The sequence below is a fragment of the Nycticebus coucang genome, chromosome 15, assembly GCF_027406575.1.
Source record: "Nycticebus coucang isolate mNycCou1 chromosome 15, mNycCou1.pri, whole genome shotgun sequence".
NCBI lineage: Eukaryota > Metazoa > Chordata > Mammalia > Primates > Lorisidae > Nycticebus > Nycticebus coucang.
Window position 1 is genome coordinate 28,995,085 of NC_069794.1, and position 12,878 is coordinate 29,007,962.

Consider the following 12,878-nt stretch of genomic DNA (forward strand, 5'->3'; position numbering starts at 1 on the left):
TTTTCCCTTCTTTTCTCTTTATTGTTGTTTATGCATATTAATGTGGGGCATATAATTCTTGCTGTTTTGCCTTAAATATCCACATACCCTAAAATGTTACTGTATCATAGAGGCTTGAAATGTAGTCTCTGCACTTATGCGCTGTAGGAGATGGAGCCATTTCCTTTTTTGTGTGTTTGTTTCATTTGTACATCTGTAAAGTAAGCCTAATACATGCAAAAATACATAATTTAAATTTATGGGTCACCTCTCTCTCTTAAAGTATTAATGGCTCCCTCCACAGACTCTAAACACTAGTAAATTAATGATCTTAGGATCTTTCTAATATTTCCTCTACCTCAAGGATATAGTTGTACTTTTTACACCATGAAGAACTGAAACAAATGAACAACCTCATTGGCATATTAAAAATTACTGTGACTGTGCAGGAACATTTTTAGAATTAATAGTGCATAAAAATTGTAATTTTCAAAAACAGTGTTTTATTCATATGCATAGATAGTGCTCATATCTATATCACGTTGGCAGTGTTTTTGTTTTGTTTGTACCCCAATTGGTTCACTTAATTTGCCAGATATATTACACCTCAGAAAGCATTAGCCTGAGACAATATGCCCAATTGCATACCAGGATACTATGTTCTAGAAAATGGTGTGATTCTATGATACGCATGTGGATTTTAGAATGAAAAAACAAGAATTTTGAGAAGGGCATGGAATGTCTTTAAGATTCCATATAGAAATACTAACAGTAATATCTAGGCATTGCTTTTCCCTTTCAGCGGCCAAAGGAAATAACATGATTACCTACCTTTGTTAAGAATAATATTGCTCTGAAAGAACTCCAGAAGTGCATGGAAAACAAGAATTTAAAATCAAAATAGATCGTTTCTCGTTTTTAACTATATTCTTTTAGTCTTTTTTGGCCATTAACTAGAGTTAGGAATTTCTTGTTGTTTTTTTTTTTTTTTCTTTTCTGAGCCACCACAAAGACAGACAGAAAGCTCAAGGAATTTTTTCTTTTGCATCCTAGTGCAAACCAAAGAACAACAGCAAATTGTTCAAGGTCTATCAGTGGATGCAGAGGAATTTCTTGTTTTTAACACAGTTTTTATTGTTCTTTGTGTTGATGAAGTTTAAATGAGAGATTTAATAGAAATGTTTTCTTCTTTCAGAATGATCTTCACAACACTTTTTAGAAAGGATCCATAACAAACATGACCTCCCAACTCTTACTTTAAATACCTACTAATGATGTCAGTATAGATATAATCATCTTTAGAATTCAAAATACAATTTAGAGATTAAATTCTTCCTAGCATTTGCTTTCTAAAAATAAAATTCTCAATATCTATCCAAAATAATTAGAGCCATTTAATAATGAAGCCAACCTATGTGCTGTAATCGATCAGCAGCCTGGCAGTAATGGTGACTGAAGGAAATATATCAAACTAATGAACAGCTAAGAGACATGAGAATAACTCTCGTTGCTTCACTTCTAGACTTTCAATAGATGTCTGAAATACTTCAAAGACAAAGAGGATTAATTTTTTTTAATAAGTTCTTAAAATAAGTGTTTTGAATATTTTATATTTTTCTTAAAGTTGAAATCACATTAGATAATTTTTAATTAAAATATTGATTATAAAAACAAACTACTGTGAATATAGGAAAGTGAATACTATTGTACTCTTATTTCAAAGACATCCTAGATGAATATACTGTGGGTGGAATAGAGGCTTGGAGAATTTCCTAGTCTTTCCTTTTTTCACAATTCTTATAGAAATAAATAGATTAAACAGGACATAGCAATTATCATTTACACTTTGCATGAGTATTACAATTTTTCAAATTTCTATGCAGGACTGCTTGTCTAATATGTACACTGTTCTACATAAACATCTAGTTACTAAAATTTATTCTTGCTTCCTATTTTTTCTTGGAATAATGCTATATTTAAGGTTTAGGAGGATAGTTAGTATTGGAGAAGCCCTGGAATTAATAAATGGAAATTATTGTCATATTCTTATTTAACATATACAGAAGCTACAGAAGAATAATAAAATTAATTAAGAGTTAACAGTTTTTGAAGATTTGTATGTTCCAAAAGGTATTCTATATATATAAAACTTAAACAACATATAGACCAATGGAAAACAATAGAGAGTCCCCCCCACAAAAGTCTACATACAGCCTACCAATCTTCACCAAAGTTGCCAAGAACACAATCAGGAAAAGATAGTCTATCCAATAAATGACATTGGAAAACCAGAGTTTTCACATGGAAAATAATGAAATTTCACCATTATCACACACTATAGACAAAAACCTAAAAAAAAAAAAAAATCCTCTAATAAAAACAACAACAACAACAACAACAAAAAAAAAAAAAAAAACAGGAAAAAAAGCTTCTTGACATTGACCTTGTCAATGATTTCATAGATGTGACACCAATAGCACAGGAAACAAAAATGAAAATAGACAAGTAGAATCACACCAAACTTGAAAGCATCTACACAGGAAAGGAGATAATCAGTCAAAAGAAAAGGTAGCTTACAAATGGGAGAAAATATTTGCAACCATGTAGCAAATAAATTGTTAATATTTGTTTAAGAAACTCTCGTGATTCAATAGCAACAAAACAACGTTATTAAGAGTTAAATATGGGCGGCGCCTGTGGCTCAGTCAGTAAGGCGCCGGCCCCATATACCGAGGGTGGTGGGTTCAAACCCGGCCCCGGCCAAACTGCAACCAAAAAATAGCCGGGCGTTGTGGCGGGCGCCTGTAGTCCCAGCTACGCGGGAGGCTGAGGCAAGAGAATCGCTTAAGCCCAGGAGTTGGAGGTTGCTGTGAGCTGTGTGAGGCCATGGCACTCTACCGAGGGCTATAAAGTGAAACTCTGTCTCTACAAAAAAAAAAAAAAAAAGAGTTAAATATTTCTCCAAAGATGACATATAAATGGTCAATAGGTATATAGAAGAGTTTTTAACACAACTAATCAACAGGGAAATGAAAATTAAAACCACAATAAAATATCCTTGTTAAGGAAGCTATTAAAAAAAAACAAAAACAAAAACAAAACAAAGCTCTCAAAAAACAAGTTTTAATGAGGATATGGAGAAAAGAGAACCCTTGCCCAAAATTGATAAAAAAATGTACATCAGTGTAGCCATTCTGGAAAACAGTACAGACATTCCTTAAAAAAATTTAGAAACAGAATTATCATATGATCCGGCAATCTTACTATTGGGTATAGGCCAAAGGAAATGAAATCAATATTTCAAAGAGTTATCTACAGTCTCATGTTTATTGCAGTATTATTCACAGAACACAAGACATGGAAACAACCTAAACGTTCATAACAGATGAAAGTAGAAAATGTGGTATAAACATACAACAGAGCATTATTGTCTTAAAAGGAGGAAATATTGTCATTTGCAACAACATGGATGAAGCCAAAGGAAATTATGTTAAATCAGTAAGTCAGATACAGAAAGACAAACACCATTTATGAGGCATATGAAATTTCAACTTCACAGAAGCAGAGACTAGATTGATGGTAACAAGAGACTGGGGTGAGGATAAAATAGGAAGTTATTAGACAAAGGTTACAAAGTTTCATCTATGCAAGATAAACAGATCCCTGAGATCTCCTGTAAACAATAATAGCTATAGTTCATAATACTGTATTCTGTACTTAAAATTTGCTAAGAGGTATACCTTATGATAAATGTTCTTAGCTTACACATGTGATAGTATTAATTGAATCAATAACTTAGTAAGTAGGATGAGAGAAAACTGTGGTGACAATTTCATAGGTGTCGACTCATCACATTGTATATAGTAAATATGTATAGCTATTTGTATGTTGACTATGCCTCAACAAAGTATTTTTAAAAATCTCAGTCTTACAGCTACTATTAGCATTTCATTTTATTTTCTTTGAAAAACAGAGCTACAACATGACAAAGTAACTTTGCTAAACTAAACAAAGTATGCCAAAACATTGTGAAAGTCAGGATTATTTCTATGTGGTCTAGCTCCTGCTAATGCTTTATATAATTATTCCACATTATCTTTTATTAGGTGTGGTTTAGGAGAAACTCATTCAGAGTTATCATTTGAGAAGCCTGAAAGACAGTCTCCTTTGCAATTACTAGAATCCACTTCAGTTACTTCTACCTTAAAAGTCCTGGGGGCTTGTGCAGCACTGTCCAATCGAACTTTCTGTAATGATAGAGACATTCTACAATCCGCACTCTTCTGTGCAATGATTATCGCCCCAGTTAACAGGTAACTACCACATATACCCAGGAGGCTATTTGTAGCCTAACAGTGTCTGAGCTAATTTGCATTGAAATTCATGCTCCTACTTGTTGTGATAAATTTGAGTCTTATTCCAGAAATTTCATCCTGATTGCAGCTCTGACCTTTTTTAAATTCCCTTATGTGTGATTCTGAGAATTTTAGGATTCATACTGATGAAACTGAGGTTCCGAGGCAGCAATTACAGACTAAAGACAGGGGTGGGTTTAAATAAAAGGAAAGCTTAGATGAGCTCTTCTAAAATTTGAGGTCTGGTGACGTTAAGTGCTAGGTTCTTCTGCCACACCGCACTGTAAGTGGCCAAATAGTCCTGAAGTCACATTTTCTCATCTTCCATCTCCCCATACGCATTTTCATCCACTTGCCTTTTCAGTGCCAGGGGGTACTGCCTCAAACCAGGCTCTCGACAGCATAGAATTCAGTTGCATTAAAAGCATGATTATACAAGTTAAGGAAATAACATACTCCACTTCTGCCTAGTCCTGGTCACCATTTTTTTTTCCTGCCTTATAAAAAAGGAAAAAAAAAAAAAAAGGATTGAATAAAAGGGGTTTATTAAAAAAAAAAAAATACATTCCTTTGACTGGAGTCAAGGCCTATCTTTTCCCTTTCCTACCATTAGGAAAGAGAAAAGAAGAAAAATATTATTTCCTTTTATATCACAGTTTTCTATTTTTATTTTCACATAAGAAGAGCCTAATTTACTCATGTACGTCCATTCTAATTATTACTTTTTAGATACATTCAATCTGAAAAAACCTACTACTACATATATTGCATGTGAAAACCAGCCTCAAGCAGATGTTAAAGCAAAAGAGCATGTAAGGATGATTGGAAAACTACAAATAATACACCTATAAAGGATACCCGTGATAATAACACTGATGAGGAGGAAGGATAAAGGTGAGAGAACCATTACCAAGTTTACCCCTTCAGTGACCTCACCCCTCCATCCACAGCTCAAGGTCAGAAGCCCCTCTGCCGCTGGGTTAAAGTATCTGCTTAGCAGATATTTTAAAGCCAACATTTATTAAAACAGAAGCAAATAAGAGACATGACACAAGGAAGCTCAGAGGGGTGTCTCTGCAATTATCTGCTATAAATGGTTCCATCTCAGATTTCAGCCCAATAGCTTTTTATATAAAAAAAAAATTAGTCAAATCTAAGATCTCTGGCTCCTACATGAACAATGGCAGCACACTACTAGTTTCCAAATGCTTCCAGTCCACATGAGAGAGCATTTACTGCAAGAAGATAAATACAGAAGTGTGTGTAGAGAAGTAGAGTATGGAATCTATCAAACAACAATAGAAAAATGATTAAATCCACCTATGGCTCAGAATTACAAATGAAGAATGCTGATTTGGAAAGGCAAGGACAAGATTTGGGCTTTCATTACCAGCCTTCAACTGCTCAAACTCAGAAATGTACTCTGTGGTCATGCCTTCTCCAGAGTGGAACCCTAGATTTTTTTTTTTTTTCTAAGAATTTCCCAGTCAGTAAAACTTGAATGCCTTGGGGTGATCTTCACAACATTGAGTTTGAATTTGTATAATTTGTCAAATAAAGGATAATTTTAACTGCTAAACTGAACTTGATGATATAAATCAGGGGTGTCCAACCTTTCTTTTTTTTTTCTTTTTTGATGCATGTTGAAAGAATAAGAGCTGTCTTGGGCCACACAGTAAATACACAAATACTCGTGAAATCTATTAGCAATAAAGGTCCGTGAGTTCTTTTTGCAATTATTAGATACCACAGACAAGCAAAAAGTCCTCACAACATCAGCATGCGTCCCATGGGGACACAGGTAGAAATGATGAAAATACCTTTGAGGAAGAAAGTGTTCTTCTTGGTGTTACTTTGCTGTGTGAGCAAATGAAGACTTGTATGATTCTCAGTTGTGCTGTTTTCTGTGAAAAAACATACGTATTATTTATATATATATAATTTATATATTATATATCTCTTATATATAGGATGCATTTATTTCCAAGAGGACAGCCTGCTACAGAGTCAGATGAGTGTTTGCTCATGTGGATATCTGTGTAGACAGAGAGTTGGGTACACACGTGGTTATAAACCCAGTATCTTGACACAGAACTCCTAAAACCCTTTGGGATTTTCTAAGTGATAGGTGACTAGAAACATCTTTTATTGTGATTTTTAATCACAATACCAGTCATAGAATTCCTACATCACTTGGAATTTCCTGGGCGATACACTTACGAGAGTCTTTTGTTCTAAGGAGGTACTTGTTCGTGGACTTCTGTATAGAGGCTGGCCACCAGAAGGTACAATCAATGATTGAAATCTTGAAACTTCGATTTCTATCCTTCACCCTCTGTGAAAGGGAGAGCAGCTGAAGTTTGAAGAAACAATTGCTCTTGCCTGGATGGATAAATCCTTCCTAAAAATCATTTTAGTACGGAGTTCTAAGAGTTTCCAGGTTGTGGAAACGTGGAGGATGGCACAGTGGGAGGGACATGGAAGCTTCCCCGATCCCTTGTCCCGTGCACCTCTTCCATCTGACTGTTCCTGAGTTGTTATACCCTTCTTCAATAAACTAGTAGTTAGGTAAGTAAACTTCCTGTGGTTCGTAAGCCATTTCAGCAAATGAAACTAAGTTAGGAGAGATGGAAGCCTGTGCTTTATAGCAGGTTGGTTCATAAGCACAGGTGCCAAGCTGGATTTGTGATTGGCATTCTAAATGGGAACCGTGTCGAGGAATTGAACCCCTAACCTGTGGGATCTGACACTATTTCCTGGCATACAGTGTGAGAATTGAGTTAGATGGTAGGACGGTCCTGCTGAGAACTGGAGACTGAATTCCTTTTTGGAAATACAGTGTCAAGTTACGGTGTGAGTATTGAGAGTAAAATAATGAGATGGAAAAACAGCTGGTTTCTTTTTCCATTCTTAACCTTAATTTCAAGTTTATGAAAAATTAGGAAATATAAAATTAAACTTAAGAAACTTAAAACCAGGAAGCAAATTTATAAGACCAAAATAAATGTTGAGGGAAAGATGAAACCTCAGTATTTTGGAAACCTATATTTTCCTGTGTCTTTTTTCCCTTTGTCTTTAATATTAATCTTTTTTATTTCTCATTTTCCCCCACAATAAATAATATTTCCTATTTTTAGAAATGGGAACAACATCCACAAAAAAAAGTCCTGTGCCTACTATTATGATTATCAACCTAAGAATAATATACATTTTTCCACATAAACTGAACTATTTAATAATCATGGTTCATACTGGTGCAGATTATGCCTTTGTTGGCCTTTTTCACTGTATTCTAAAAACAGAATAGACAAAAGTATTTGGAAACATGAAGATATGTGGAAATTTTCCTAGCCTCCCTGCATGTTACTCTTATGTAATGGAATAAGGAAGTCATCGCATAGAAAGAAAAACCATTTTGCATAAAATTAAATAGTCAGGAGAAGCTTCTCATTGCAGTTCTCCTCTCTAAAGTTTTTAGCTATGTAAATTCTAGCTGCCTGGGCCTCCCAACCTCTGAAATGTGTAGCTTCCACTCAGGGAGGCACTTCCCTGAAGCACAGATAGAAGCGAGGCACTTCCTGCGGGCAGGACACTCAGGCACTAATATTTACTGTGTTTGTTTTTCTTTTCTCAGCAATCCTAAATTTCAGTGCCCATTTCTCTTTTTCTGAAAACCAATTGCTTCACATTTTTTTCTGTCTTTGTAGTTATATTTAGCAAAAGAGTAAACACATTACCTGTCCTCCATCACACTAGATGTGAAACAAATAGTCATTCAATATAAGCAAACTAACTCCTGCAGATACCAATTACGTATTTATTTATTAGGACAATCATAGACACAGTATGTTGATTTTTAGAGTCTGGAATAAAAAAGAGAGAGATATCTCTAATAAATTATCAAATAAATTTAATGTGCTTTTGTATTTCCCATATATATCCAAGTAGTGAATTACTCACTCTGTGTTTTAGTTACCTCTTTAATACCTGCCTCATCCACTATGAAATTTGTTTTAGTCCATCTGCACTGCTATAACAAAATACCATAAACTGGGTAGCATATGACACATAAATATACTTCTCATAGCTTTGAAAGCTGGTAGAATTGGCGAGGCAGCTCTCTGGGGCTCTTTTATAAAGGTGCCAATCCCATTTGTGAGAGTTCTGGCATCATGACCTTATCAGCCTTGAAAAAGTCACAAGTCATATAACATCACCCCATCACCCTGGGGGTTAAAACTCAACTACTATACAAACATTCAGACAATAGTGATAGTAACTACATTTATGATTGTTTTCCGATCTCTTGGCATATAGCTTTACAATGGTATGCAGTAAGTGAGTAAATAAGGGCCGATTAATAAAGTAATTATAGTTACACTATTTTACAAAGAATAATTCATAGCAAAACCAAACCAAACAAAACCATAATCAAAGTAAAAAGAGTGAAAATATATCTTCCTCTTACAACACCGGCTTGTAAACATTTAAAAGATAAAGACTGAAAATTATGTAGTAAATGAGGAAATGAAGGATACTCTAGTCACAGAAAAATAAATATAAGTGCCTTTTTATTACATAAAGAAAAACGCTCAACTTTACATATAATGAGAGAAAGTCAAAACAAATGTGTGATTTTTCATCTGTCAGAAAAGCAAAAATCCCAAGTGTAACAATATGCCTCATACATCATTGATGAAAATGGAAAATGGCACAAACCCTGTGGAGGGGAACATAGTGACATCCAGGGAAATTACATATGCATCTATTTTTTAGCACAGCCATCCCACTTCTAGAAATCTATCCTAACAATACACTTGCAAAATGGCTTATGAACAAAGTCGTTTGCTCTGGCATTTTTTGTACTAGCAATGTTAGAAACAACCAAAATGTCCTCCCATAAAGGAGTGAATGAAAAAAATAAATAAATAAACAGCATTGTACAGTCACAAAATAAGAGCAGTAAGCTATTGTAAAAGTATATAAGCAAGGGCTCTATGCAATGATATAAACTGATCGACCAGATGCATTGTTAGGTGAAGAAAGGCAATACACAAAGCAGAGTACGTGCTGCTTTTTGAAAATGAAATTGAAAAAGCAATCACACACATAAGCCATGATTGTATTTGCAAAAAGGTAATGAATACTCAAAACAAATGCTATAAATATTTATTACTTTTAGGGAGAGGGTGGAACAAAATGGAAAGAACAGGGTAAGAAGGAATTCCTGTGAATATACCTGTAATATAATTGCAATATTTCAGTCATACAAATGTTTTATAAAATCGAAAAACAAAATGAGGGGGGAAAAAGTGTTAAAGTAATATAGAATGAAATAAATGTAGCTAATGGCATATATTTTTGGTGACATAAGCTCAAAGGAGAAAAAATATTGATTCAATTTTTAAAATAGTCTCTAGAAGTAGACTAAGGAAAAAATTAATGCAATGAAATCTTAAACTTCATCCAATTATATTATTTTTAGCTTGAATATACTTCATATGTAACTTTCCATGTTGTAGGATAAAGGATACAAGTAATTACGCTAATTCTGTTTAGGAAATAAGCTTTTCATGAAAGACTAGTAATTTCGCATGTGAATTTAATAAAGAAATGCAATTTTTTATATTTTCATTTTCTGAGATGTGTTCTAAGATCATCTATTCAGAAAATGTGAAAGCAATAGCATCTCAGTAGCAATAAACACATTTGGCAATCAGGTCTTGTTCACTAAATCCTTTTGACATCAAAGTAATTGCCTCCTTAGAATGAAAGTTCTTTTTGGTGTTGGGCAGCACATTTTTGAAATGAGTTCATTGAGTATTGTTGGGTATTAATGGGTATTAAGATGGAATTGTTAAGGACTGAATATTCGTATCCTACCACAATTCACAGGATAAACTTCTGTGCTGAATATATTGGTATCAAAAGATGGGACCCTTGGAAATTACAAGTCAAGAATAGGTTGGTGCCTTTATATGTAGAAACACAAGACACATGATTTCTCTCTTGGCCAAGTGAGAATACAAAGAGGAGAAGGCTCTCTGAGACAAGGAAGAGGCCCTCACCAGAAATGAGACTACCAGCACCTTGCTTTTGGACATTTCAGCCTCCAGAACAGTTAGAAATAAATGTTAGCTGTTTATACCATCCAATCTATGACAATCTGTTATAGAAGGCAGGGCTAAATTAACACAGAAAGCTACAAATGGATTATGAAGTCCATTTAATAGTTTTAAGACCCAGTATAAAGCTGCTCTGACTGCTACACATTAAAATCTTTGTTTTAAAAACAATGATGACTATAGTCACTTGAAAACCCTAAGCATATAATGTCTAAGAGTGTGCAGAGATATATGTATTATGTGTGTATGCACACATACGCATACATACTTTCATATACTGAGGATGTCGAAAGATGTGTACACAATTTAAAGAAGAAAAACCATACCAAATTTTAATACCCAAGTTGACTTTTGAAATGATGAGGTGCTCGATGAGACTTGTATTTCTTTTTTCCGATGAGTATATATTAAGTGTTTCAATTTTACTACAGTTTTTCATTTCTTAGAATGTGTGCACATACAATTTTTGGCACCCTATATGTGGGTGCCTGTGTGTGTCTGAAATCAATCACAGAGAACTAAAACAAGGCTTATCATCATAGAATACTAGAATTTTCCAGGGCACCAAATGTTACAGTGAAAATTAATAGTTAAATGAGAAAAATTAAGAATTTATTCTGTAATTACATATGGACTACATTTCCAGCTTATCAAACTATACTAAATGAAGCAGTAGGGGAGTTAAAACAGAATAATTTTCACTAATAAAAGAGACTAGGTTGAACAAATTAGAAAAACACAATTTTGTAATTACTCACAGAGTAAGTGATTCGGACAATGATGTGATTTTATATTACTTGTTGACCAAACTGTGGAGGCACCAAGAAGCAAGAATCTTACCCCAATGTACAAACTAGCAGAGCATAGTAATTTAAAATGAGGCTCTCTAATTGCATAGGATTAATGTACCACAGTAAAGACAGAAAACAAGAAAGAGTTAACTGCATTCCCTCCTAAGGGTTTTAATATATTTTGAATTTAAAATTAAATTCCTTTGCTTGTGAAAAGAAGTTTTGTGCTCCGCTAGGAGGCTGCTATGAAACATTAAACACTGTCACTTCTTACGGTGATACTGCATTAATACTGCATAGCATCAATATTTTATATTAAGAATGTTAATTATCCCCGAGTTTCTGGAATGCCTAGCAGTGCTAAAGTAGTAGCACACTGATTTTATTTTTAATTCATTTTCTTTTTTCTATTGGCTGTTCTCCCTGGATCTGATTCTTCTCCCTGCAGTGAGAAATGAGTTAAATCAGCTCTCACTCTCAACTGGAACAGCCTTGGAGTTGAGTTAATTCATCACCTACTGACAAAAGGTTAACAATATTGAATATCAATATCCAGAATGTTTTCCAACTCACAGCAATTGTTTGGCAGGGCTGATGTCTGAGCTCTGGAAATAAAGTGCAAGATTTGGGCATTTTCTGTGTCCATGAAGTTACTTTCTTGACGGGCTTTGCTGATGAATACGGTGCAATTTTTCACTCTCATTTTTCTTTCAGTATAGTTGATACCAGGGATATAGAAATTTTGATGGCAAAGATAATATTGGAATATATACATTTACTTTCAAATGAATGTAAACTTTCACAACTGTTCTGCGAATTACTAGCTAGATCTATATTGTATAGATTCATGTTTATTCCTGTACGTCTGATTACATATTCATACTCTACCTCTCTACAAAGTCTAAACAATAGCACCATTACTTTTTGAATGAACCTAATATGTAAAAGACTCTGTTGTAAACTACTAGAACTAATAAGGACAGCTCCCAAGTCATAGGAGTTGGACTTCAGATTTTTTGACTTAATGATGATGAAAAAACATGACAAGTTTGATAAAATATATGACATTCAATAAATTATTTGAAATATTCACATTTTATTTTAAAATAGACTTTGTGTTAGATAATGTTACTCAACTGTAGGCTAATGTAAGTGCTCTGAGCACAGAGTAGGCTGGGCTAAGCTGTGATGTTTGATGGGCTAAGTAGATTCAATGCATTTTTGCCATAACAATATTTTCAACTTACTGTGGATTTATTAGGACAAAACCCTATAGGATATTGAGAAGCATCTGCACATAAAATTCTGCTTCTGAATTCAGAGGCTCAATATTGCAGCAGTTGAGCATAGTGTACATTTATGTGTATGTTGAGAACATACACACTCATGCATTATAAAGGACAGTAAACATCATAAAATATATGAGAAAAATATGTTTGCTTAAAAGAGTGAAAGTATAAGATAATGATACCTGCAATTGGGATAAAAGGAGAGAGAAAAAAATGAGAATATGTGTACATACATGCATAAACATACACACCACTGTCATCCAGGTAAAAAAATGTCTATATGGGCCCAATGTTTAATTTATAATAGTCTCTGCAGAACATTTGATTGATGAGATATAG

At 34.0% G+C, this 12,878-nt stretch overlaps 1 non-coding gene across 1 annotated transcript; it reads right to left on the minus strand.

Moving 5' to 3' along the window:
* Positions 1–953: 953 nt before the first annotated feature.
* LOC128567105 (small nucleolar RNA SNORA31) lies at positions 954–1,083 on the minus strand. Its single transcript, XR_008374769.1, has one exon. It is a non-coding gene; the product is annotated as a small nucleolar RNA SNORA31 (small nucleolar RNA).
* Between the last annotated feature and the right edge of the window lie 11,795 nt (positions 1,084–12,878).